The 23,734-nt window shown below is 38.2% G+C and overlaps 1 long non-coding RNA gene across 1 annotated transcript; it reads right to left on the bottom strand.

The window, feature by feature from the left end:
- Positions 1-10,247: 10,247 nt before the first annotated feature.
- On the bottom strand, positions 10,248-19,156 carry LOC140531612 (uncharacterized). Its single transcript, XR_011976386.1, has 5 exons — positions 19,059-19,156; positions 18,411-18,443; positions 11,254-11,295; positions 10,622-10,666; positions 10,248-10,494 (listed from the first exon to the last, which is right to left on the bottom strand). It is a non-coding gene; the product is annotated as an uncharacterized lncRNA (long non-coding RNA).
- Between the last annotated feature and the right edge of the window lie 4,578 nt (positions 19,157-23,734).

The raw sequence follows: 23,734 nt of genomic DNA, 5'->3' as shown, positions 1-23,734 counted from the left end.
ATATATAAATCATAATGCATACCTCAAAGGGAAGTCTTAAATGTTGTGTTTTGTTCAATCAAGTTTTGCAGTCACAAAAAATAACCTTGACCCTCAAGATGTATTAAATATTATTTGGAAAAAACATCTTATTCTCTTTTCATATCTTCATGAGGGATGACTTTGATTTCATTTAAATTACTCTCATAAATATTTTGTAGAAATGGAATAGTAGGCATATATTTTAATGGGCTTTTCTTTTAATAATTTCAATGCTATGCACATATACATATACACACATGTATGTGTGTATATGTATATACATATATGTGTATATGTGTGTGTGTATATATATATGTGTTTACATTTATCCATATATCCATACACACATTTGTTGTATTGCAACACTCTATTGTTGTGTTTACACAATATATTGTTGCATTCAATTTTCTTATCCATTCAACTATGTTCATTTTATGAGTGAGTTCATTTAAGGCTATGTTTGCTAAATTGATAGCCCCTTTCTTATTCCCATCACATATTTTCCTTCCCCTCACACCCACCCCCACTTCTCTTTGCCAAGGAAATAAAGAATCAAAAGTAATATAATCAACACTAGTAAATGGACTAAGCCAATTAGTGACGGGGTTGCAGGATCCCTTTTGGTCTTTACTTCCTGCCCTAATGATTGAACTACAGGATTTATTCTTGCTAGAACTGAGTCCCTGCCCTGCTCTAGGGATCAGAAGCACCCAGCTATTCGCTTCTGAACTTGTTCTTTGCTCAATATGCAGCTGTAACTTGTGACTTCAACTACTTCTCCAGATCTTTGTGGAGGAAATATAATGGAGGAGCTCCACTGTGCTTTTTCTTGCTACTCAGTCATCCTGAATCTCATTTTTATGGTAACAGACATCAGATAAAGAACTCTTGGTAGCTTCCTTTAACACATTCTACTTCCCTTCATCCTGAGTTTCTTCCTTAGACAATATGCCCCTTTGGTACCAGTAAGTCTCCAAAGTCAAACTTCTCTGGATTCATTCCTATGCTGGTATTTCCAACTATCCTCAATCCTCCTGAAAATTTTTGTACAGTTTTCAAGAATTGTCATGATGATAAGGTACTGACCTTCAGCTCGCCATCTATAATATTACAGTAGCACTTTGAATAGAGTGGAGTTAATCTCAATCAACCAGTTTCCAAACCCATATGTTGTGATTCTGGACAAATCAGGGTAGTTGGTATCCATCCATTCACAACATATGCCTTAGAAATTCTAAACATATTGGAGATTACTCAGTAAAGAATTTTCTCATTGATACGCTAGATCTAGCATGTGCAACAAAGGTGCCATCGATATTTTCTATAAAATGATAGGAATATAATTATCACTTGATATCTACTGTCCAATATAGCAGGTTAAGTAGATATTTTGATTTTTTTACATGTATTTCGCTTTTTTTCTCTTAACAAGGATTTATTTTCCCTTCCTCCTACCTTCCACTAGACTAAAAAAAGAAAGAAAAACAAAGCCCTTATAACAAATATATATATATATATAGCCAAGCAAAACAAATTCTCACATTGGCCATGTCCAAAAATGTATGCCCCATTCTTTATCTTTTGTCTAGTATTTCTGTATCAGGAGGACACATCCTTGCCGTAACTCTTTTATGGAGACCTATGAGCCCAAGTGGAAAGGACACACAAAAAGTTGTCAGGCTGACAACAAGTACTTATTAAGCATTTAATAAGTATCACGAATTACACTGGTATAAATAAGCAAAAAGAAAGACATTCGCTGCTCTCAAGAAGTTTATAATCTAATGGCAGAAGACAACACATAAATAAGAAACTGAAAAGGGATGGGGGGAGTTGGGAAGAAGTTACCCATGCGAGGGCATGGTAGAAGTACAGAGAATCAGAATCACAAATGAGAGGAAAATGAAGCATGGTTGGCTTGATCCCATCCATAAAATAGAGGCTTTGGAAGAAACTCAAATAAAAACACCTCTTCACTAACTTTGCAGAGGGTAGTTCCAGAGTGAGAAGGCAACTGAATCATGCTGGTGAAGTCTGCAGTCAGAAACACAAATGGGAGGGTACATGGAATCATTTCTTGGGAATCTGGAACAGTCTCTATGCCCTGGCTCCATTTTCATTTCCCAGTGCTGACCAGGTGGCTTGAAGATTTTATAAAAACCTTCCTATATCCAGGGGCACACTGGCAAATGTTTAACAACCAGCTTTTCAGAAAAAAAATGTGTACACATCACATATTGAAGTTTGATCACAATTATTAACATTTTCTCCATCACTTCCTTGAGTCTAGACAATCTACGAAACAATAAATCAAGTCCTAATTTACAGCATTGGTTGATTTCTGAGATATAAATTCTTACTCTAAAACTTCAGCAACTGTCTTGAGGATCGGTATGAGCTGGCTTCAGCTCATCCTTGGCTCTATCCTCCTATCAAGAACTCCCAGAGTGAATGTGCCCATCTCATACACAGTGAGAGCAAATTACCATTTGGCTCATTGTAGATTTTCTCTTCTTATTGTTTGTTGGTTTGTTTCTGAAGCTGACAGCCTTGGCTTCTAGTTTCAAAATTTCTTGTACCCCTGGAAGGGCTAGATCTGATCAACAGCCCAGCTTCCATCATGTTTGACTCAAGTCCTTTAATGAAGTCTGTCTGATCCTGGTGAATCTTTGTTTTGATAAGTAAAACTCACACATGATTCTGTCCCTTCAGACCACATAGTGCCTCATTTCATTATATCTTCCTACTCTCTGTCCATATGCTTTGCCTGTACCACTATGATCTACCAGAAAAGTTCTAGGCAGCTTATGGAGCTATGTTCCTGCGCTACTCTTTTAACAGTAGATACAAAAATGGAAAGTTCATCATCTATAATCCCACTTTACCACCACCATAACTTTTTTTTTACTTTTAGTTTCTCTAGCCTTAGCTCAAAGATAGCTCCTCTCTCCTCTTGGGAGGTAATTAGGAACTTCAAAACATTGTCTGCTGCTTTCTCAGCATCACCAAATTGCCTGTCCTATACCAGCATACATCCAAGTACAATGACCTGAGGGCATTAGATCTTCAATGAGTTTATATCAAATACAGGTTTTCTAATAACTATCTAAATTTTCACCTGGACCAATTGTCTCTACTATGGACCTGGGTCTCTATAATCCATTGTCCCAGAGGAACTTAATCTACTCATCTGGGGAGCACCAATTGGTTGGTGACTAAGGTCAGTACAAATTAGACCATACTACTACCTAGCCCCAGATCCCAGTCCATGCTTCACCTTCATACCCCATCCAGCCATCTGTCTGTCTGCTGTCACCCTGACAAAATATCAACAATGCTCTATAGTCCTTTAGTTCACTACATAATGCTTTATGGTAGTTAGAGAATTTTTTTTTCAGATTACTTCTGGTGCCATTCCAGGTGCTAGAGACACCTTGTCTTCTTATATTAAATACGATAGTCTCTATGCTAAGGAACTTACTTTCTAACTGAGTGAAAAATTTGGTAAACAGAAGAAAAGTTGAATCCAGAAGTGCTGTCCACCTATAAGAAATACACAATGCGAGGCTCCTGTATGTAAAGGATAAAAGGCAAAGTGAGTGAAGGATGTCTTAGTGTAACATTTTAACAAAGGATAAATGCCCTGGCAGCAAGTTTAAGAGAAAGAGGCCCAATTGTAAGCATCAGTAAAGAATTCAAGTGGAATCACATTCAAAGTATACATGGTGCATGTTACTTGAGGCTCAAAGTCCACTTGCATATGACTTTCCTCATTGGTGGAGATGGATTGCCCAATGGTGTGTGCCTTTGAGAGTTGATGAGTTGATGAAAACTTGGGAGAGGAGAGATCCTGGTCTTCTGACTTTCAGATTCAAGCAAGAAGATACATTCTCTGAAGAGAAAGGTTCCTGAAGGGAGAGTCTGAGAAGCAGTTAACTGTGGCAGCACAGAGCCCCTAACACACTCTTGGCTCACTGTCACCTCAAGGGTTTAAATCATCTAGGTTCAGGGATCAGTTTATTTTTATAGTATTTTATAGTATTAATTTCTCCCTTGGGGGCGGAGCCAAGATGGCAGACTAGAAAGACACACTTACGCAGGGTCCTCCCCACAGCCCATAAAATACCTGTAGAGAGGGACTCTCAATAAATTTTGGAGCAGCAGAAGTGGAGAACAACAGAGTAGAAGAGATTTCCAGCCCACAGTGACCTGAAAGGCCTATGGAAACGTTGCTTGAGCTGAACACAGAGCCAAGTGCAGAGCCCAGCCCAGCCTTGGCTGAGCGGTGGTGCAGCACGACCAGACTCTGGGAGGAGGACACCTCAGGGGCGGAATCTCCAGTCGCAGTAGCGGGGCCTCAGATCCCTGGGCCCACATGCCCCAAAGGTAAGTGACGGGGTTTAATCAGCAGTCCAGGAAGGGAGAAGGGCTTTTCCATAGCTCCAGAAGCAGACAGTGGCCACAGAGCCTGCACAGCAACCCATAGAGAAGCTCCATTGTTGGAGCATAAAAACCCCTGGGGGCATGGAAGAGCTGAGTCTTACCTCAGCCCTGCGTGGAGGCCCTGGGAGAGCTGGTCTTTGTCTCACACTGAATGGAGGCCCTGCCCATCCAGCTTATCTGAAAATCAGCCCCCAGTGCTGACTTGGGAACTGGAGGTCAAGTGGCTGTGGAGAGGTATCTGCTAAGATTCTGGGCACAAAAATCCCTCTCTGCATCCAGGCCAGTACACGCTTGATTGTGCCACCTTGGAGGAATTGAGATCTCACAGACTCCCAGAGTATACCCCACTCTTGACAAAGGACCCAAAAGTCAAGTAACTGGTTGGGAAAATGCCCAAAAAAGGCAAAAAAAGTAAGACCATAGAAGGCTACTTTCTTGGTGAACAGATATCTCTTCCCATCCTTTCAGATGAGAAAGAACAATGCTTACCATCAGGGAAAGACATAAAAGTCAAGGCTTCTGTATCCCAAGCACCCAAAATAAATATTCAGTGGGCTCAGGCCATGGAAGAGCTCAAAAAGGATTTTGAAAATCAAGTTAGAGATGTGAAGGAAAAACTGGGAAGAGAAATGAGAGAGATGCAAAAAAAGCATGAAAAGTAGGTCAACATCTTGCTAAAGGAGACCCAAAAAAATGCTGAAGAAAATAACACCTTGAAAAATAGGCTAACTCAACTGGCAAAAGAGGTTCAAAAAGCCAATGAGGAGAAGAATGCTTTAAAAAGCAGAATTAGCCAAATGGAAAAGGAAGTCCAAAAGCTCACTGAAGAAAATAGTTCTTTAAAAATTAGAATGGAACAGATGGAGGCTAATGACTTTATGAGAAACCAGGAAAGCACAAAACAAAACCAAAAGAATGAAAAAATGGAAGATCATGTGAAATATCTCATTGGAAAAACAACTGACCTGGAAAATAGATCCAGGAGAGACAATTTAAAAATTATAGGACTATCTGAAAGCCATGAACAAAAAAAGAGCCTAGACATCATCTTTCATGAAATTATCAAGGAAAACTGCCCTGATATTCTAGAACCAGAGGGTAAAATAAATATTGAAAGACTCCACCAATCACCACCTCAAAGAGATCCAAAAAGAGAAACTCCTAGGAGCATTGTGGCCAAATTCCAGAGTTCCCTGGTCAAGGAGAAAATATTGCAAGCAGTTAGAATGAAACAATTCAAGTATTGTGGAAATACAATCAGGATAACACAGGATCTAGCAGCTTCTACATGAAGGGATCACAGGGCGTGGAATATGATATTCCAGAAGTCAAGGGAACTAGGACTAAAACTGAGGATCACCTACCCAGCAAAACTGAGTATAATACTTCAGAGGAAAAATTGGTCTTTCAATGAAATAGAGGACTTTCAAGCATTCTTGATGAAAAGACCAGAGCTGAAAAGAAAATTTGACTTTCAAACACAAGAATGAAGAGAAGCATGAAAAGGTAAACAGCAAAGAGAAGTCAGAAGGGACTTACTAAAGTTGAACTGTTTACATTCCTGCATGGAAAGAAAATATTTGTAACTCTTGAAACTTTTCAGTATCTGGGTAGTGGGTGGGATTACACACACACACGCACACACACGCAGAGACAGAGAGCGCAGAGTGAAGGGAATAGGAATGGATCATATCTTAAAAAAATGAAATTAAGCTGTGAGAGAGAAATATATTGGGAAGAGAAAGGGAAAAATGGAATGGGGCAAATTATCTCTCATAAAAGAGGCAAGCAAAAGACTTTTCAGTGGAGGGAAAAAGAGGGGAGGTGAGAGAAAACATGAAGCTTACTCTCATCACATTCGACTAAAGGAAGGAATAAAATACACAATAATTTTGGTATGAAAACCTATCTTATAATACAGGAAAGTGGGGGAGAAGGGGATAAGAGAGATGGGGGGATGATGGAGGGGAAGGCAATGGGAGGAGGGAGCAATTTGAGGTCAACACTCTTGGGGAGGGACAGGATCCAAAGAGAGAACAGGGGGGCAGGATAGGATGGAGGGAAATATAGTTAGTCTTACACAACATGACTATTATGGAAGTCATTTGCAAAACTACAGAGATATGGCCTTTGCTTGCTTCCAAAGGGAATGGGCGGGGAGGGAGGGATGAAGAGAATTTGGAAGTCAAAGTTTTAGGAACAACTGTAGAGTATTATTCTTACTACTAGGAGATAAGAAATACAGGTAATGGGGTATAGAAAGTTATGTGGCCCTACAGGACAAAAGAGAAGACGGGGACAAGGGAAGGGAGGGATGTTAGAAGAGAGGGTAGATTGGTGATAGGGGCAATTAGAATGCTCGAGGTTTTGGGATGGGGGGAGGGGACAAATGGGGAGAAAATTTGGAACCCAAAATATTGTGAAAATGAATGTTAAAAGTTAAATAAATAAATCAAAATTTAAAAAAAAAATTCTCTCTTTCTAAGCTCTGTTGTTTATGGAAACGTGCTGGCTAACGAGTATTTTAGTGTACCTTCACTGAATTCCTAACTTCTGCCTAGAGTCCATTATTTGCATCACTTCCATCCATCTCTCTCAGTCTCTACCTCTGGTTTCTGTACATTTTTATGTGTGTCTCTCTCTCTCTTTGTGTCTCTTTGTTTCTCCCCAAATCTCTGCCCCCACTAGCATTAATCACATAAAAGTGATTCATGGCCTTCTGATTTTCTTTTTAATTTAAAGAGGAATAAAATGACAGTGAAAGAATAGTGAACAAAAAGGAAGAAAATAACTCATTTGGATCAGAAATAGAAGAGCAGAAATCAGCTTCTTCCAGTTTTAACTACTTCTTCCTTCACTGGAAAAGAGGAAAGAAAAAACTCTGCCAAGCTAGAAGGTAATTGGGTATTTTTTTTCTTCTTCTACATAGAAGTAGAGAAATAGAAAGGCTTTTCATTGGTGTAATTGAATTTTATCAACATTACTCTCTTTTCTTGATAGTCTCCTAGGGCTTGCTTCTATCCCTACCTGACCCTGACCCCACACCCCAACAGCAGCAGCAGCAGTTCTAGTAGCACCAACTGCTATAGCCTATAGCCTATATCTCAGGAAGAAAGAATAGAGGAGCGCGAAACTGGCAACCTGGCATTCTTCTTGACCGTGGCCTGCCCGCATGGCCCCCAAATGGAGAACAAATTCACAGACTTCCACCTTACAGCTCCTATCTTCCAGAAGCCTTCAAAAACATGGTCCCAGAAGTTCAAGTTCAAAACACATTACCAACCCTTGAACTCTGAAATAGCATCTGTTTATGTTCCTCCACTCCAAAGCAGAGCAGACGTTTCCTGGAGGGAGGAAATATGTTCACAAATAAAACAATGTGAAGCACAATTTGTTACATATAAATGTTAGGTTCAAAATGCTGTGAGAGATTTAAGTACAAGAGATCATTTTTAGGGAGACATCTTAAAAAGCTTCACAGAAGAGGCAGTGCCTCTATTTATTTGTCCTTGAAAACAGAAAGGTGTTTTAACAGGTGGATAGGGAGAAAAGCAATGGGGAGTGGGGAAGATGATTCCAAGCATGAAGAACTGTGTGAGCAAAGAGACAAAGAAACACAACATAAAATGAGAAAGTGAGATGGCAAGATGTAGAGATTATAAAGAACAGTTAGAAAAGTAGGTTGGAATCAGATTATAGAGGTCCTGTATGTTGACAGAGGGAAACAATGATTACCAACCAGAAAACAAATTATCACATGTCCATGTAAATCCAGATTGAAACTGGAAAAAATTTAGATTTTTGTTTTCTAAATTTTCTTTATGACAAGGCTGTCACAAAGGAAAAAAAAAAGAGGGTGCTTGGACTATCAGGGTAGGTAGAATAATCTTGATGATTCTTTCCCCCATTAACATTAGCTTTAAAATGATTCCAGCTCTCTCTTCTCCAACTGGAAATACTCCAGACTCCTTAATAGTCAATTGGGTATTTATCCCACATGAAAAAAGAAATGTCATGGTGTCTACTTAGGTAACAAAACTAAACTCTATGACCTGAAAGCTGAAAGTTTTAAGTAGCTCAGGATGTTTTGAAAATCTACATTCATGCCACCCAGGCATGACCCATTGTCAAAGGCTGCCTTCTTTCAATCTCCTGCCTTGTGGGCTGAACTAATTTTCATGGTTAATTTAAAGCCATGATATGAAACTTGCCAAAGTACAGATAATGATCCTATTTCTTCCAATTGATTATATGATTCTCAGGCAATCACACTGTCTCTGACTGCCAAAGGGTGTCACTAATGAGAGTCTATTTGGCCAAGGTGAATTCTAAGAAATCAGGTTCACAAGAGTAATTTAGTAGTCTCCTGCTTCATCATATTGCTTCTTCCATACCACTATTAATAAGATAGATATAAATTCTTTGGAGTTTCATTCCCCTTGAAATAACAAAAAGTTTAAAAAAGAATGAAAGAGGTGAAGTCATTATTATAAATAGTTTTGTTAAGGTTATAACAAAACTACTATTCATTAATTTATACAAATTGTCATCAGATATGGATATAATGACAAATGTAGATTTCTGGTTCAGTTCCAATCTCAAATATTCTGTCCTGTTGGACTCATAACCCATCAAAATATCCTAGAAATTCAAATATTTAGCCAGATAGCAATTGAAATAATTGAACCTATGAACTTTGTAATTACATGTGTGTATTTATATCCCTGAAGATTGAGGGGGAAAAAGGGGAAACAAAAGTCACAATTATCCAGAAAACAACATGTATCAAAGAGAAGTCACAATTATCCACAAAACAACATGCATGACAGATCATCTTATGTAAGTCTATACCTACATATGTATGTATTCCTTTCTGGTATGTGTAATGTGAATGGCTCAACTACGGCAAAGACTGGATGAAACATTTCTAGTCATAAACCCTAAAAACTTAGCATCATATGATGTGCCAACATGGAACACCCATACAATATTTGATCTAGGCATTTTCAAACTGTGGTTGAATTTAGGCTTTGTGTTAGGAAAAAAGGAGGGAAATAAGGAAATAGAATATCCCCTTTTCCAGGAATTGGGAAGCATTATTAATAATTCAACAGGATCAAACCTATAATATCTAACTGATTCTCCAAACCTCAGTAACATATGTATGAATCTGTTCATATTTGAATGGTGTTATTTCTGGTAAATATCACAGACACAGTATTTTTAAGATATTTTTTGAATGAGGTAAAGGGAAAAAGCATCTATAGTGTCAGGCTGCTAGGTACAGTTTAGCATCCAACGTTAATAATTTTGGAATGGGATTGTCTCTGATCTTGGAATTTAAAGCTCACATGACATGTATAATTACTGTCCTGCCATATTTTGGTGACCAAGAGAACAATTAAACTTTTTCATCCAAATTATCACACCTCAGCCATTAGCACTTTTTTCAAATATTAAGTAGAGTTTTATATACCAGGTAGACTGTTCTCATGTGCCTGATAATTATTTCAGGTTCAAGTTATTTTTGTTAGGATATAAATTTACTTTGGTCAGTACTAAAGTAAACTGTGTAATGCATGGCACACCAAACTTGATGTCTCTCTTAATACACAATATCTCTATTTGAAAGTTTTGTAGGTTTGGGTTTCAGTCAGCTGAGATCGAAGTAATGAAACCTGGGTCACTAGGTCTCAAGGAAGAAAAAATGCTGCATGGATCGTATTCTAAAAAAAAAAAGTCAAACAGTTCAAATATAAAATGTGTACAGTATGTATCCAATTCATTCAAATATATTTCCACATTTTTATGTTTAATTGTTTTAAATAATTTCTTAAAGCGTGTCGCAAGCTACTTTTCATTTCATTAACAAAAAGTAAATAGTACAGGTAGAAACCAAATCTTTTCAGAGCTAAGAAATAATAACAGACTTCAACAAGGCTTTCTTTCTGGAACCACAGGGAAGCTGAGTGCAGGCTTGTTCATGTGGCGGTCTGGTTTCCATCATCCCGTCTTCTTTCAGTGAGGAAGCTATAAGGGAAACATCAAGTGTCCATGTGGATTTAACATTTGGGTTTTAGCCTTTGCGATTCTGATAAGGTTTTATAGTTGCCCGATTCTTTTTTTTTCTTTTTTCCTTCAATATGCTACAACTTACTTTCATTGGTTTCTGATTTCATTTCTCCCCAGGAGACAGACAGGCCTAGGAGAAGAACAACATTTATGCAAAAGATTGCTGAAGTGAAGCTTTCAAAGAATGAAATATGTATGCTGGGCAGTGAAAAGGAAACTGTTCAACTTCCCCAAGCACATGAATAATCCTTGTTTATCTCATAAATAGATTTAAATGTAACTCACTGGAAAAAAAAAATAAAATGGGGTTTAGGAGTGGGGAAATCTATTTGTAGGGACAAATTTTTAGGAATAGTGCTGCCATCTTGCTAGAAAAGCTACATAATTTGATTGGTGTTTTAAAACTGTTTTGATAGCCTAGAATTATCAAAATTAAGTATGGTAATAATCCAGTAATTAGCAGCAATTTCTTTTATCACCACTGAAATGGCATGACACAAACAGTAGTGACCTATAATTTCCTCTTACATGAGATTTGCATATATTATCACTATATTTGTAATTACCCCAGCAGTCACCCAAAATATTGCTTACCATTGTTAAAAACATGTCAGTGATGCTAAACTACACCAGATCACCTAATTTTCCATATCCATTGAATTAAAGGTCAGGGGCATGATATGATGAGTACAGTGAAAATGTAATTAAAGTCATTACCTCTTTCTTGCTAACTAGCCAGTAACAGAAGTATATGTATATCTGCAGGAAGAAAAAAAATACAGCTAATTTTATTTTGCCACATATTATTTCTACTGCAATTAAAACAGAGAGTTACAATGTTCAACCAAAGAAATAATACCTGAATTCTAATGGTCTTCCATTCCTCCCTTCACTTCAGGCTATAATTTAATATCCATTTGGGGATTTCAAAGGAATAGCACTTTGTCCTCCTGCAGCCTCAAGACCATCTATATGACCCTCTAGGTCCTCAAGTACATCCCTTTGACTGATTTCAAACTTCACAGAACAAATCCCCCTTAACAAAAGGTTTTGTTCCTTAAAACTTGGACTGGGTCAAAAGGCTGCACCCAAGGACCTAGAAGGCTATATGTGTCCTTGAGTACACAGTTTCCCACCCCTGTTCAGATATGTTTCCCTTAAAGATCTCCCAATACTGGATTGAATTGCCCTCCCAAAAGCTGAGGCAAGGGACAATTGTATACTTTATTTGGTCAATTCATCAATAAGCATTTATTATATACCTTCCAGGCATGAAGCTAGACACTGGGCATATAAAGACAGAAGTGATAAACTCCCCGACCTCAAGGAGCTTACATAGTGGGAAGCAAGCAATCCCTAGCCCTGCCAATTCAACATGACTATATGCAGCTACATAGAAAGCAGATAAATGGTGGTATTCGAAGGTCAGGCACCAGCAGTTGGGGAATAGGAGGGATAGTGTCCAGGACTGCCTTCTGCAGAAAGTAGTTCTTAAGCTAAGTCTTGAAGGAAACCAGGGATTCCAAGAGGTGGAAGAAGCTGCGGCGTGAGAGAATCCAGCTGCTGCTGCCGCTGCTGTTGCTGCTGCGTCTTGTCTGACTCTTTCGTGATCCCATTTGGGGTTTTCTTGACACAAACACTGGAATGGTTTGCCATTTCCTTCTCAGCTCACTTTACAGATGAGGAAACTGAGACAAATAAGGTCAAGTGACTTGCCCAGGGTCACACAGCTAGTAAGTGTCTGAGGCCAGAACTGAACTCAGAAAGATGACCATTCCTGATTCCAGGCCCATAATTCCATCACTGTGCCACCCAGCTACCCTTATCTAGTTATTTATATATATATTACAAGGCAGCTAGCACAACACACAGCAGTCAGTGACTATAGTAACCCACTGTTTGATAAAGCCAAAGACTCCAGCTTCTGGAATAAGAACTAACTATTGGACAAAAACTGCTGGGAAAGTAGTATGGCAGAAACTGGGCATAGACCAACATCTTGCACTGTCTACCAAAATAAAGTCCAAATGGGTACACAATTTTGATACAAAGGCTGATACTATAAGCAAATCAGGAGAGGTAGCAACAGTTTACCTGTCAGACTTATGGAGAATAGAGGAATTTATGACCAGAGAAGAGTTAGAGAAAATTATGAAATGCAAAATGGGTAACTTTGATTACATTAAATTGAAAAGTTTTTGCACAAACAAAGCCAATGCAACCAAGATTATGAAGGAAGCAGAAAACTGAGAAAGAATTTTTATAATAGTGTCTGTGATAAAAGCCTCATTTCTAAAATATAGAGAGAACTGAGTAAAATCTACAAGAATACAAGTCATTCCTCAATTGATAAATGGTCATAGGATATGAATAGGCAGTTTTCAGTGGAAGAAATTAAAGATAATCTATAATCATATGAACAATGCTCTTAATCACTGTTGATTAGAGAAATGCAAATCAAAACAACTCTTAGGCATCACATCAGACCTAACAGATTTGCTAACATGACAAAACAGGAAAATGAGAAACGCTGGTGAAGATGTGGTAAAATTGGTACAGTAATGCATTGTTGGTGGAATTGTAAACTGATACAATCATTCTGGAGAGCAATTTGGAACTATGGCCAAAGGGTTATAAAAATGTGCATGTCCTTTGACTCAGCAATACCACTTTTAGGGCTATATTCCAAAGAGATCATAAAAATGGGGAAAGGACCCACATGTACAAAAATATTTATAGCAATTCTTTTTGTGGTGACCAAGAACTGGAAATTGAGGGGATTCCCGTCAATTGAGGAATGGCCAAACAAGTTGTAGTATATAAATATGATGCAATACTAAGGCAGACTTCAGAAAAACTTGGAAAGACTTATATGAACTGATGCTGAGTGAAGTGAGCAGAACCAGGAGAACATTATACACAGTAACAGCCACAGTGTGCGATGACTAACTTTCATAGACTTGGCTCTTTTCAGCAACGCAACGACCTAAAACAATCCCAAAAGACTCAGGATGGAAAATGTCATCCACACTGAGGTAAAGAAATAGAGAGTCTGAATGGAAATCAAAGCATATTATTTGCTCTCTTTTTTTTTGTTTGGTTTGGTTATGTTTTTTTCTTTCTCATAGCTCCTCCTATATGTTCTAATTCTTCTATACAACATGAGTAATGTGAAAATATGTTTAATAAGAATGTATATGTAGAACCTATATCAGATTACATTCCATTTTGGGGAGAGGGGAGGGAAAGGAGGCAGAGAAAATTTAAAACTTATGGAAGTGAACGTTGCAAACTAAAAATAAATTAATTTGTAAAAAGAAGAAAAAGAGGCAACTAGGTGATATGGTGAATAGATTGCTGGACATGAAGTCAGGAAGATCTAAGTTCAAATTCAGTCTCTGACACTAGCTGTGTGACCCTGGATATGTCACAACCTCAATATTCCTCAACTGTGAAATGGGAATAATAAACATACTTACCTCCCAGAGTTTTTGTAGGTATCAAATGAGATACCTGTAAAACACTTAGCACAGTACCTGGCACATAGTAGGTACCGAAGAGGCATGATCTGTGGCTAAGTTTTCCTAGGTGACACAATGAATAGATTGCTAGAATAAAGACTTTAGTTTGAATCCTGCTTCAGACACCTAACAGCTGTGTGACCTTGGGCAAGTATCCTGTCTCAGTTTCTCCATTTGCAAAATAATAACAGTACTTACCTCTCCAGTTTGTTGAGAGGATCAAAGAGGTAATATTTGCATAGTGTGTTTGCAACCTTAGTACTATATAAACACCAATTATCTGTTATCATTATCATCATTATTTGTAGGCAGTTAAATGGTACAATGTAGAGAGCTGGGTCTAGAAGCAGGAAAACTTGAATTCAAATTCATCTCAGTACTTACCAGCTATGTGACTCTGGGCAATGAAATGGGGATAATAAAAATATCTATCTTCCAGTTGATTTGTTAGGATCAAATGAGATAATATTTGTGAAGTGCTATGCAAACCTTTAAATGATGTATAAATGCTAGCTATTATTTGTACAACAACATGAGCACATACATATCTCCCTTTTTTTCCTCTTTGAGAGGCAGTATGATGTACTAGGCAGAACACTAGATTTGTAGTGAGGAAGATGTATATTTAAATCCCACCCCAGACACTCTCTGTGACACTGAGTAAGTCACTTAACCTCTCTGGGCCTCAGTTTCCTTATCTATAAAAAAGAGGGTTGGATTTAATGAACTGTAAGGTTCCGCCCATTCAGCTTTTATGATCACATGACTCTATGATTCCACTCACAGTATGATAGTGAAGGTTTTAATTGAGAATTCATTCTCATCCATACGAATATCCCTATACCATATAGCAGAACATATCAGCCAATCTAGGGGACAGACAGTGATAATAAAGAGCTCAGTACAAAAGTTAATGCTTTACATTTAAACTTATTTTCTCAATCTTGCCATAATATCTTATCACTTATGCGGTAAGGAGCCAACACTTCAGTTTTAGTATTACATTGCCCTCATTATCAGGAACCTATGTGTGGTTTTTTTTAAGTCAAAGCAAACGTAGGGATCTCTCAAAAATGCCCAGAGGTAATGGAAAGACCAAAGTGAATCTGTCAGCGAGTTAGTTTGCCTTATCTGGACACACACCTAAGGTAATAGCATAATTCCTTTTTTCTTTTTGCCTCAACCATAATATTCTTCCATTTACCAGAAAAAGATGTGGGACTCAAATCCAAGGTTAAAAAAAACCTTTGTGACTCTTAAGACTCTTTATCCTCCTTCACTATCACTACCATCCTTTTATCCCCTCCATTCAACTACCATGGAATTGTCCAATTAAGCTCTATCGGATAAATGTTCATAATGTACAAATTCACACTCCTTTCATCTTGAAATATATCTTGGTGAACAGACATCCTTTTGAAGTTGAAGGGAACCCTTATATGGTTAAGAATGTAAAGGGAGAAATGAGAATTGGGCCCCTGAATAATTTATCAGAGATTGTATCTAAATGTGTCATCTCATTTTCTAATTTTTATTTCCTGCCATTTATTTTTTTTTTTAGTGTAAAAGAACAATTTTTGTTGGAGTAAGAAACCTAGTTTCTGGTGATCACAAGTTTCTGAAGGCTCTCCTTTCAGTTCAATGAAGAACCAGAAAGAACTATCCCAGGACTATCCCAAATGAAGGAAAATGAAGCATAATTATATATTTTCTCCTCATCCCTCTTCAAATTCCTTATTCTTCGAAATTCACTAGTAGATCCCAAAAATGACCCCATGGAACCTTAATTAATTATAAGTACTTTCTCCATCTCTTATTCTTATAAGTACTTCAATATTTTCTTGTATTATACTCACCTGGGTGTAAAGGGGCTTTGCTATGCATACTTAACTCAACTAAGATGGAGGAATCCATGTGGATAACTACAAAGAAGACATCTTGTGCTCCCCTACTATAGGAATGGGTGCAACCTCTTGCTGTTGGCTGAGTAGTCAAAATAGCTGTCTTTAAAACTATTCATGTGGAGCCATGTGTCTTCTCTCAAAGTTGGAAGCTAGAAAACCAGAACTTCTCTTCTCTCCAACCCATCACACAAGTATAGAGCATTGAGAAATCATTCTGCACTAATTAGTAAATTTTTATTCTCAAGGGCTTTGAGCTATGTTAATATATATTGTACCTCTCAACTAGAATGTGAGCTCCTTGGGGACAGGGAACTTTTTGGTTTTTTGGATCTAAAAACTGGGCAAAGTGGCATTTAGAAATTAACATAAAGCACTAATTCTCAGGGCTAGTTTTAGAGGCAATAATGAAAATATTTCCCAGTGACTTCTGAGGTAATGGCATAAATTATGGGGAATTCAGTGCAAATTGCCAAGAATCAATATATATTAACTTATGTGAAATTCAGAAGATTAAATAACTAGCTCGGTAACCTTGGGCAAGTCCCTTCTTCATTTGTAAAATGATTATCTAAATGATTCCTTCAAGCTCCAGCATTATGGGATTATATGAAATAAAGAATTTTATGTCAGTCTCTCAGGAACAATTATTGAATGTCTGGCAGAGGAATAATCAGGAATTCTTATGCCAGTGAAAATCTATTTGGAGGGGAGAGTCAGGGAAGAAGTGGAAAGTAAGGCAGTGACCAAAGATCAGCTTTGGGTGTGGTCATGCTAGGGGAAGTACCCTGTCCCAGGAGTCAGGTCCATGCTTCCATGGCACAGAAAATGCTCTTTATCTCTCCATGAGAGATGCCTTGGGAAGACACAGAGAGTAGAGAGATTGAGGGTGAAGAGACCTCGAAGGGCAGAGATGACAAACTAAAGTATTGCTACAAAAAAAAAGAAGCCAGTTACCACCTGGTTTTACCACACTAAATACAGCTTGGCACCCACTCTATAAATATGCAGTGAATAAAGATTTGGAAATCAAAGCCAGAATGCCTACATTGTGTAAATAATGTAAATACGATATATACAGAGAAACTGAAGGAAATGGCATATTGAATAAATAATGGGAAGAAAAGAATAGACTAAAAGTAAGTAAAGGATATAAAAAAGTGAGAAACAGAAAACAAAAATAAAAAGAGGGAAGGAACTGAGAGGGGAAAAGGAGCATAATTGAAATAGTCCTCTAAGCAACTTCCTTGTCTCTGGTTTCTCTCCAATACATCCTCTACAAAGATGACCAAAGAAAAAAAAACCTACATAAAAATTTCACTCCTCTGTTAAAAATCCTTCAGTAATTTCCTATTGTCTATAGAACAAAATACAAATTTCTTAGTGCAGCATTAAAGACAAACAACACCTCAAGGCAAACTGGTAGTTTAGCACATGGAGTGTAAAATATGGAGTCAGGAAAACGTGAACTCAGATCCTACTGCAGAGCCTTAGAAGCTACATGGTCCTGGGCCAATCACTAAACTTCTCTAAGTTTGTTTTAAAAAAAGGAGGATGATAATAGATTGTTGTAATAATCAACTGAATTAACATATGCAAAAGCCCACATGGGGCTATCTATTATTAGACAGGAGCCAACCTATCTTTCCAGTTTATTTCATGCCCCTCTCCTTCCAATATTTATGTTCTAGCCAGACTAAACTGTTGACTGACCTTGACTTTGGCCTTGATCTCTAAAATTCAAGTTGGATCTCCAGATCTCGTCATCTCAACATATCAAAATTCTTCTTTTCCTTGAAAGGTCAGCTCAAGTGCCAGCTGCTTCACAAAACCTTTCCTGGTCCCCAGGGCTGAAAGGATTCTTTCCTCAGTTTTGCCTAGAGGACTTTCTGTAGATCTTTCTTTATCCCATCACGTATTATCTTGTGCTAAGCTTATTTTACGTATGCAGTATCTCCTTAGTAAATGCAAGTTTCTTAAGGGCAGGGATTGCATCATTTTTCATTTTTTTGGTATCTCAAAACAAAGCTTTAAACACATTGTGTGCTTCATGTTTATTTTGTCATGTTGAATACCAAAAAAAAAAAAAAAAATTAATTTTACTAGCCCCTAATAGCAGGAGGTATTATGTAGCATCCTTTTTCTTTAAAAAACAAAAAGTGCTTCTATAATATGTATAGATGATTTTATTAAATATTATTGGGATATATGCGTCATAGATTTAGACCTAGAAGTTTCCTTAGAGGTTATGAAGGCAAATAAAGAAAGTTGAGGGAGATTAAGTGACTTCCCCCTGGGTTACACAGCTAGTAAGTGTCCAAGGCAGAATTTAAATAGGTATTCTTCACTTTAAGTCCAACTCTCTGTCCACACCATACATGCTACACACCTCATGTAGAAAGAAAAAATTATGAACACCAGAGAAGTACAGCTGAGAACAATGAATACTTACGCAGAGCTGAATGAACCAAATAGAGAAGATGACCTTGAGTGGAGATAGAGAGATTGCAAAATTAGTGAAAATGGAATGGTACATGAAAAAGTAAAAACTTAGGGTGAAGAAATCAGAAGGAGAAAGGGACTGGTAAAATAGAAGCCAACAGAAGAGTAGTTAGAGATAAAGTAGAACATCATAGAAAGTGTGTCCTTGTAGTAAAAAATAAAAAACAAAAGAGAACAAAACCAGAATCCCTACAAATATAAAAGAAGTAACCTCCAGGAGAACTCTACCAAGCAGCGTATGAGGTAAGAGTAATTTGGAAACGTAGAAACACTTAGACACTTGAAGAGGGGAAAAACTGAAACCTGGGGATGAACAGGATATGGGATATCAGCATTCTTGAAGATCAAAATCTCTGATCATCATTTAAAAAAAATTCTTTTCTCCCTAATTTAACTTTATAGGATCCAAAGTCTTCATGTTTTTCAGCTGCTCCTCTCCCCTTCTCCACTTTTGACTCAACTCTTTGTCTCCTCTCTTTGTCTTCATTTCCCACCCCTTCTTTATAAATGAGATTCAATGTCATTGCTAGCTGCCTATGGCTGCCTGCCAGCCCTCTCCTATTGAACCTCATTGGACTAAAGGAATTTCTACTCCCACCTCTTTCCTTGAATTTCCATTTAAAATCACTCAATATGTCATTCTAGAGATTCTATGTTTCCAGGATCGTCCCTGCAGCATTACCAATATAGAACATATCAACCTCAGCAAATGGTGTGCCCATGGAAACTGGGAACCATTGTATCATAGGAAACTATGGCAACCAAAAGAGACAACTGAAATAGTCCCATTGTCATTTTTTTCAACCAATAAATAAGAGATATGTGTATCCCCCAGAATAAAATTCAACCATAGTCTACAAATGAGAAAATTCGTTTCCATTGAGGTTGTAATAATTAAAACACAGGAGAAGTTTAAAAGAATAACACATGTGATCTATTTTCTCATTAATGCTTTAAAAACAAAGAACACTTTTTATTAAGCATACTCTTCAAGTGACCTAGAAAGTCAGCAAAAACATTCAGCTCTCCACGGGCAGCTTCTGGTAGAAGTTTATTAAATACATCGCACCTCAAGTGTTTGGCCAATTTATAAAATGCACATAGATAAGTGGTTGTTATCATAGTACAAACATGCCTGAAGATAATTCTCTTATTCTTGGCCCCTCGGTGAGTTTGTGCTTCAGAAATTACTTAACAAAGAAATCCCGGATTCTAACCACCAGGTCTGGTATTTCTACATGCACATGCTCCACAGTTTTACCAAGACCCTTTCATAGGTATCACTAAAAATACTTTGCTGCCTAAACATTCCAAGATAACAAGGGGTTCTATGGATCAGCCATGTAGAAGAAAACTGTACATCCCTATTAAACGAATACAGCTAGAATAGAGATTTTGTATTTTCACTGCTTGACCTCTTTTATCTTTGAAAAATCCTATACAGTTTGTCTCCAGAACTTCTCTTCCGCCTCCCCTCCCCCCCAGTCTCCACTCTCACTCCTGATTCCACCTCCCTCCCCCACCCCACCTATGGGATCCCCCCTAACAAACACACACACACACACAAATGAAATTGTGAACAGCAATGTGGTTGGTGAGGAAACCAGTGCTTACAAAGCAGCAACCCAGAAAATGGATGTCTTCTTCTACTCAAGCATTTCCTACCTGATGTCATGTGACAGTTTTACAATTGCCATTGGTCAAATAAGTCTTACTAATTCTGCCCAATTACTTCATGTTTGCCTTCCCTCAAAACCCTAGCATTTGTCTGCTGATAGGAGTGCCTGCTGTGTCAGATCTTAAAATGTTTTGCTCAAGTTGCTCCCCAGCAATGTTATACTACAGCAAAGAAATAAATTAGCAAACGATAGATAATGGCACCACTTCATCACTCAGATAATAAACACTATTACTCTTTCACACTGTGAAAAAGACTTTTTTTTTCATTCCATCAGCTTTTAGAAGAAAGGAAGGTGTCTATAATGGTTTAATAATTACCATATATTAAAAAGTTTGCTGCATCAACCTCATAGATCCATTGCTTATTATGATCATTATTAAGAACCATGTGAGTTGAGTAGCTTTTATTTTTCTTCGTTTATTTAGTAAAAGGCTTGGGGGGAAATGAATGGCAAATAGCCCATACTCCACAAATTATTCACTTATTCACATGGCTCCGTTGGTTCAGATCATAAGCCAGCCATGCTTCCTAGAACCTGTGCAACTCTTGCTCATGTCCTCCTATGAATCCTCTTTTTTTATTTTTAATTTATTTATTTAACTTTTAACATTCATTTTCACAATATTTTGGGTTCCAAACTTTCTCCCTATTTGTCCCCTCCCCCCACCCCAAAACACTGAGCATTCTAATCACCCCATCACTAATCTGCCCTCTCTTCTATCATCCCTCCCTTCCCTTGTCCTTATCTTCTCTTTTGTCCTGTAGAGCCAGACAACTTTCTATACCCCATTACCTGTATTTCTTGTTCCCTAGTAGCAAGAACAGTACTTGACAGTTGTTCCTAAAACTTTGACTTCCAGCTTCTCTTCATCCCTCCCTCCCCACCCATTCCCTTTGGGAAGGCAAGCAATTCAATATAGGCCATATCTGTGTACTTTTGCAAATGACTTCCATAATAGTCATGTTGTGTAAGACGAACTATATTTCCCTCCATCCTATCCTGCCCCCCATTGCTTCTATTCTCTCTTTGGATCCTGTTCCTCCCCAAGACTGTTGACTTCAAATTGCTCCCTTCTCCCATTGCCCTCCCTTCCATCCTCCCCCCCACCCTGCTTATCTCCTTCACCCCCACTTTCCTGTATTTTAAGATAGGTTTTCATACCAAAATGAGTGTGCATTTTATTCCTTCCTTTAGTTGAATGTGATGAGAGTAAACTTCATGTTTTTCTCTCACCTCCCTTCTTTTTTCCTCCCCTAAAAAGTCTTTTGCTTGCCTCTTTCATGAGAGATAATTTGCCCCATTCCATTTCTCCCTTTCTCCTCCCAACATATTTCTCTCTCCCCGCTTAATTTCATTTTTTTAAGATATGATGCAATCATATTCAATTCACTCTGTACTGTTTGTCTGTGTGTGTGTGTGCGTGTGTGTGTGTGTGTAATCCCACCAACTACCCAGATACTGAAAAGTTTCAAGAGTTCCAAATATTGTCTTTCCATGTAGAAATGTAAACAGTTCAACTTTAGTAAGTCCCTTATAACTTCTCTTTGCTGTTTACCTTTTTAGGCTTCTCTTCATTTTTGTGTTTGAAAGTCAAATTTTCTTTTCAGCTCTGGCCTTTTCATCAAGAATGCGTGAAAGTCTTCGATTTCATTGAAAGACCATTTTTTTCCCCTGAAGTATTATACTTAGTTTTGCTGGGTAGGTGATTCTTGGTTTTACTCCTAGTTCCTTTGACTTTTGGAATATCATATTCCACGCCCTTAAATCCCTTAATGTAGAAGCTGCTAGATCTTGTGTTATTCTGATTGTATTTCCACAATACTTGAATTGTTTCTTTCTAGCTGCTTGCAATATTTTCTCCTTAACCAGGGAACTCTGCAATTTGGCCACAATGTTCCTAGGAGTTTCTCTTTTTACATCTTTCAGGCGGTGATTGGTGGATTCCGTGAATATTTATTTTGCCCTCCGGCCCTAGAATATCAGGGCAGTTTTCCTTGATAATTTCATGCAAAATGATGTCTAGGCTCTTTTTTTGATCATGGCTTTCAGGTAGTCCCATAATTTTTAAATTGTCTCTCCTGGATCTATTTTCCAGGTCAATTGTTTTTCCAATAAGATATTTCACATTATCTTCCATTTTGTCATTCTTTTGGTTTTGTTTTGTGATTTCTTGGTTTCTCATAAAGTCATTAGCCTCCATCTGTTCCATTCTAATTTTTAAAGAACTATTTTCTTCAGTGAGTTTTTGAACCTCCTTTTCTATTTGGCTAATTCTGCTTTTTAAAGCATTCTTCTCCTCATTGGCTTCTCGAACCTCTTTTGCCAATTGTGTTAGCCTATTTTTCAAGGTGTTATTTTCTTCAGCATTTTTTGGGTTTCCTTTAGCAAGGTGTTGACCTACTTTTCATGCTTTTCTTGCATCTCTCTCATTTCTCTTCCCAGTTTTTCCTCCACCTCTCTAACTTGATTTTCAAAATCCTTTTTGAGCTCTTCCATGGCCTGAGCCCCTTGAATATTTATTCTGGATATTTGGGATACAGAAGCCTTGACTTCTGTGTCTTTCCCTGATGGTAAGCATTGTTCTTCCTCATCTGAAAGGATGGGAGGAAATACCTGTTCACCAAGAAGGTAACCTTCTATGGTCTTATTTTTTTTCCCTTTTCTGGGCATTTTCCCAGCCAGTGACTTGACTTCTGAGTATTCTCTTCACACCTACTTCACCTCCAGGTCCACCCAGCCAGCACTTGGGGTCTGAGATTCAAATGCTGCTTCTCAGCCTCAGGGCTCTCGGTGGGGCAGGGCTGCTATTCAGTGTGAGATTAAGTTCAGGTGCTCAGGTGGGGGCAGCGCCGCCTCATAGGGCTCAGTTCCCTCAGGGGGTTTATGCAGAGACCTTCAACAATGGATCTGAGCTCCTGTCTGCTTTGGGAGCCTCTGTCTGCTGCGACCTCAGCTGCTGTCTCCCAAGGGGGCCTGAGTTATGGAGACACCCCACTCCCCTCTCTGGGAGCAAAAAAGACCCTCTCACTGACCTTTGCCACCTGTGGATGGAGGGACCTGCTTCGCTGCTGGAGATTTCGTCCCTGAAGCCTGCTCGGATCTGCTCCTCCTGGTGTGGTGCAGCCAAGGCTGGGCTGGGCTCTGCTCCAGGTCCAGGGCATGATGGACCTTTCGTGTTGGTTTTTCAGGGCTCTTTGAACAGAAATCTCTTCTGCTCTGTTGTTCTGTGGCTTCTGCTTCTCCAGAATTTGTTGGGAGTTCTTCTTTACAGGTATTTTATGGGCTGTGGGTTTCGGAACTAACATATGTGTGTCTTTCTACTCCGCCATCTTGGCTCTTCCCTCAGAATCCTCTTTACATTAGACTAGTGCTAATGAAATATACATATCATTCCTCTGTTCTCCTTCATTCACACCTGTCCACCCCACTTTCTGGTCAAACATCTCTTTGTTGTTCTCTTTTATACAACGTGGGTAAGAAGCTGGAGCTTTGTCATTCCCAGGATGCATGTTTTGTGCCCTTTGGATCACCTGAAATTTTTATTCTTTAGCAATTTTTCTATCCCAAATTTTGTAGTCATATAGTATCACTG

The sequence above is a fragment of the Notamacropus eugenii genome, chromosome 3 (assembly GCF_028372415.1).
Source record: "Notamacropus eugenii isolate mMacEug1 chromosome 3, mMacEug1.pri_v2, whole genome shotgun sequence".
Taxonomy (NCBI): domain Eukaryota; kingdom Metazoa; phylum Chordata; class Mammalia; order Diprotodontia; family Macropodidae; genus Notamacropus; species Notamacropus eugenii.
The sequence above is the reverse complement of the archived record's forward strand: the minus strand, read 5'-3'. Positions and strand labels throughout refer to the sequence as shown.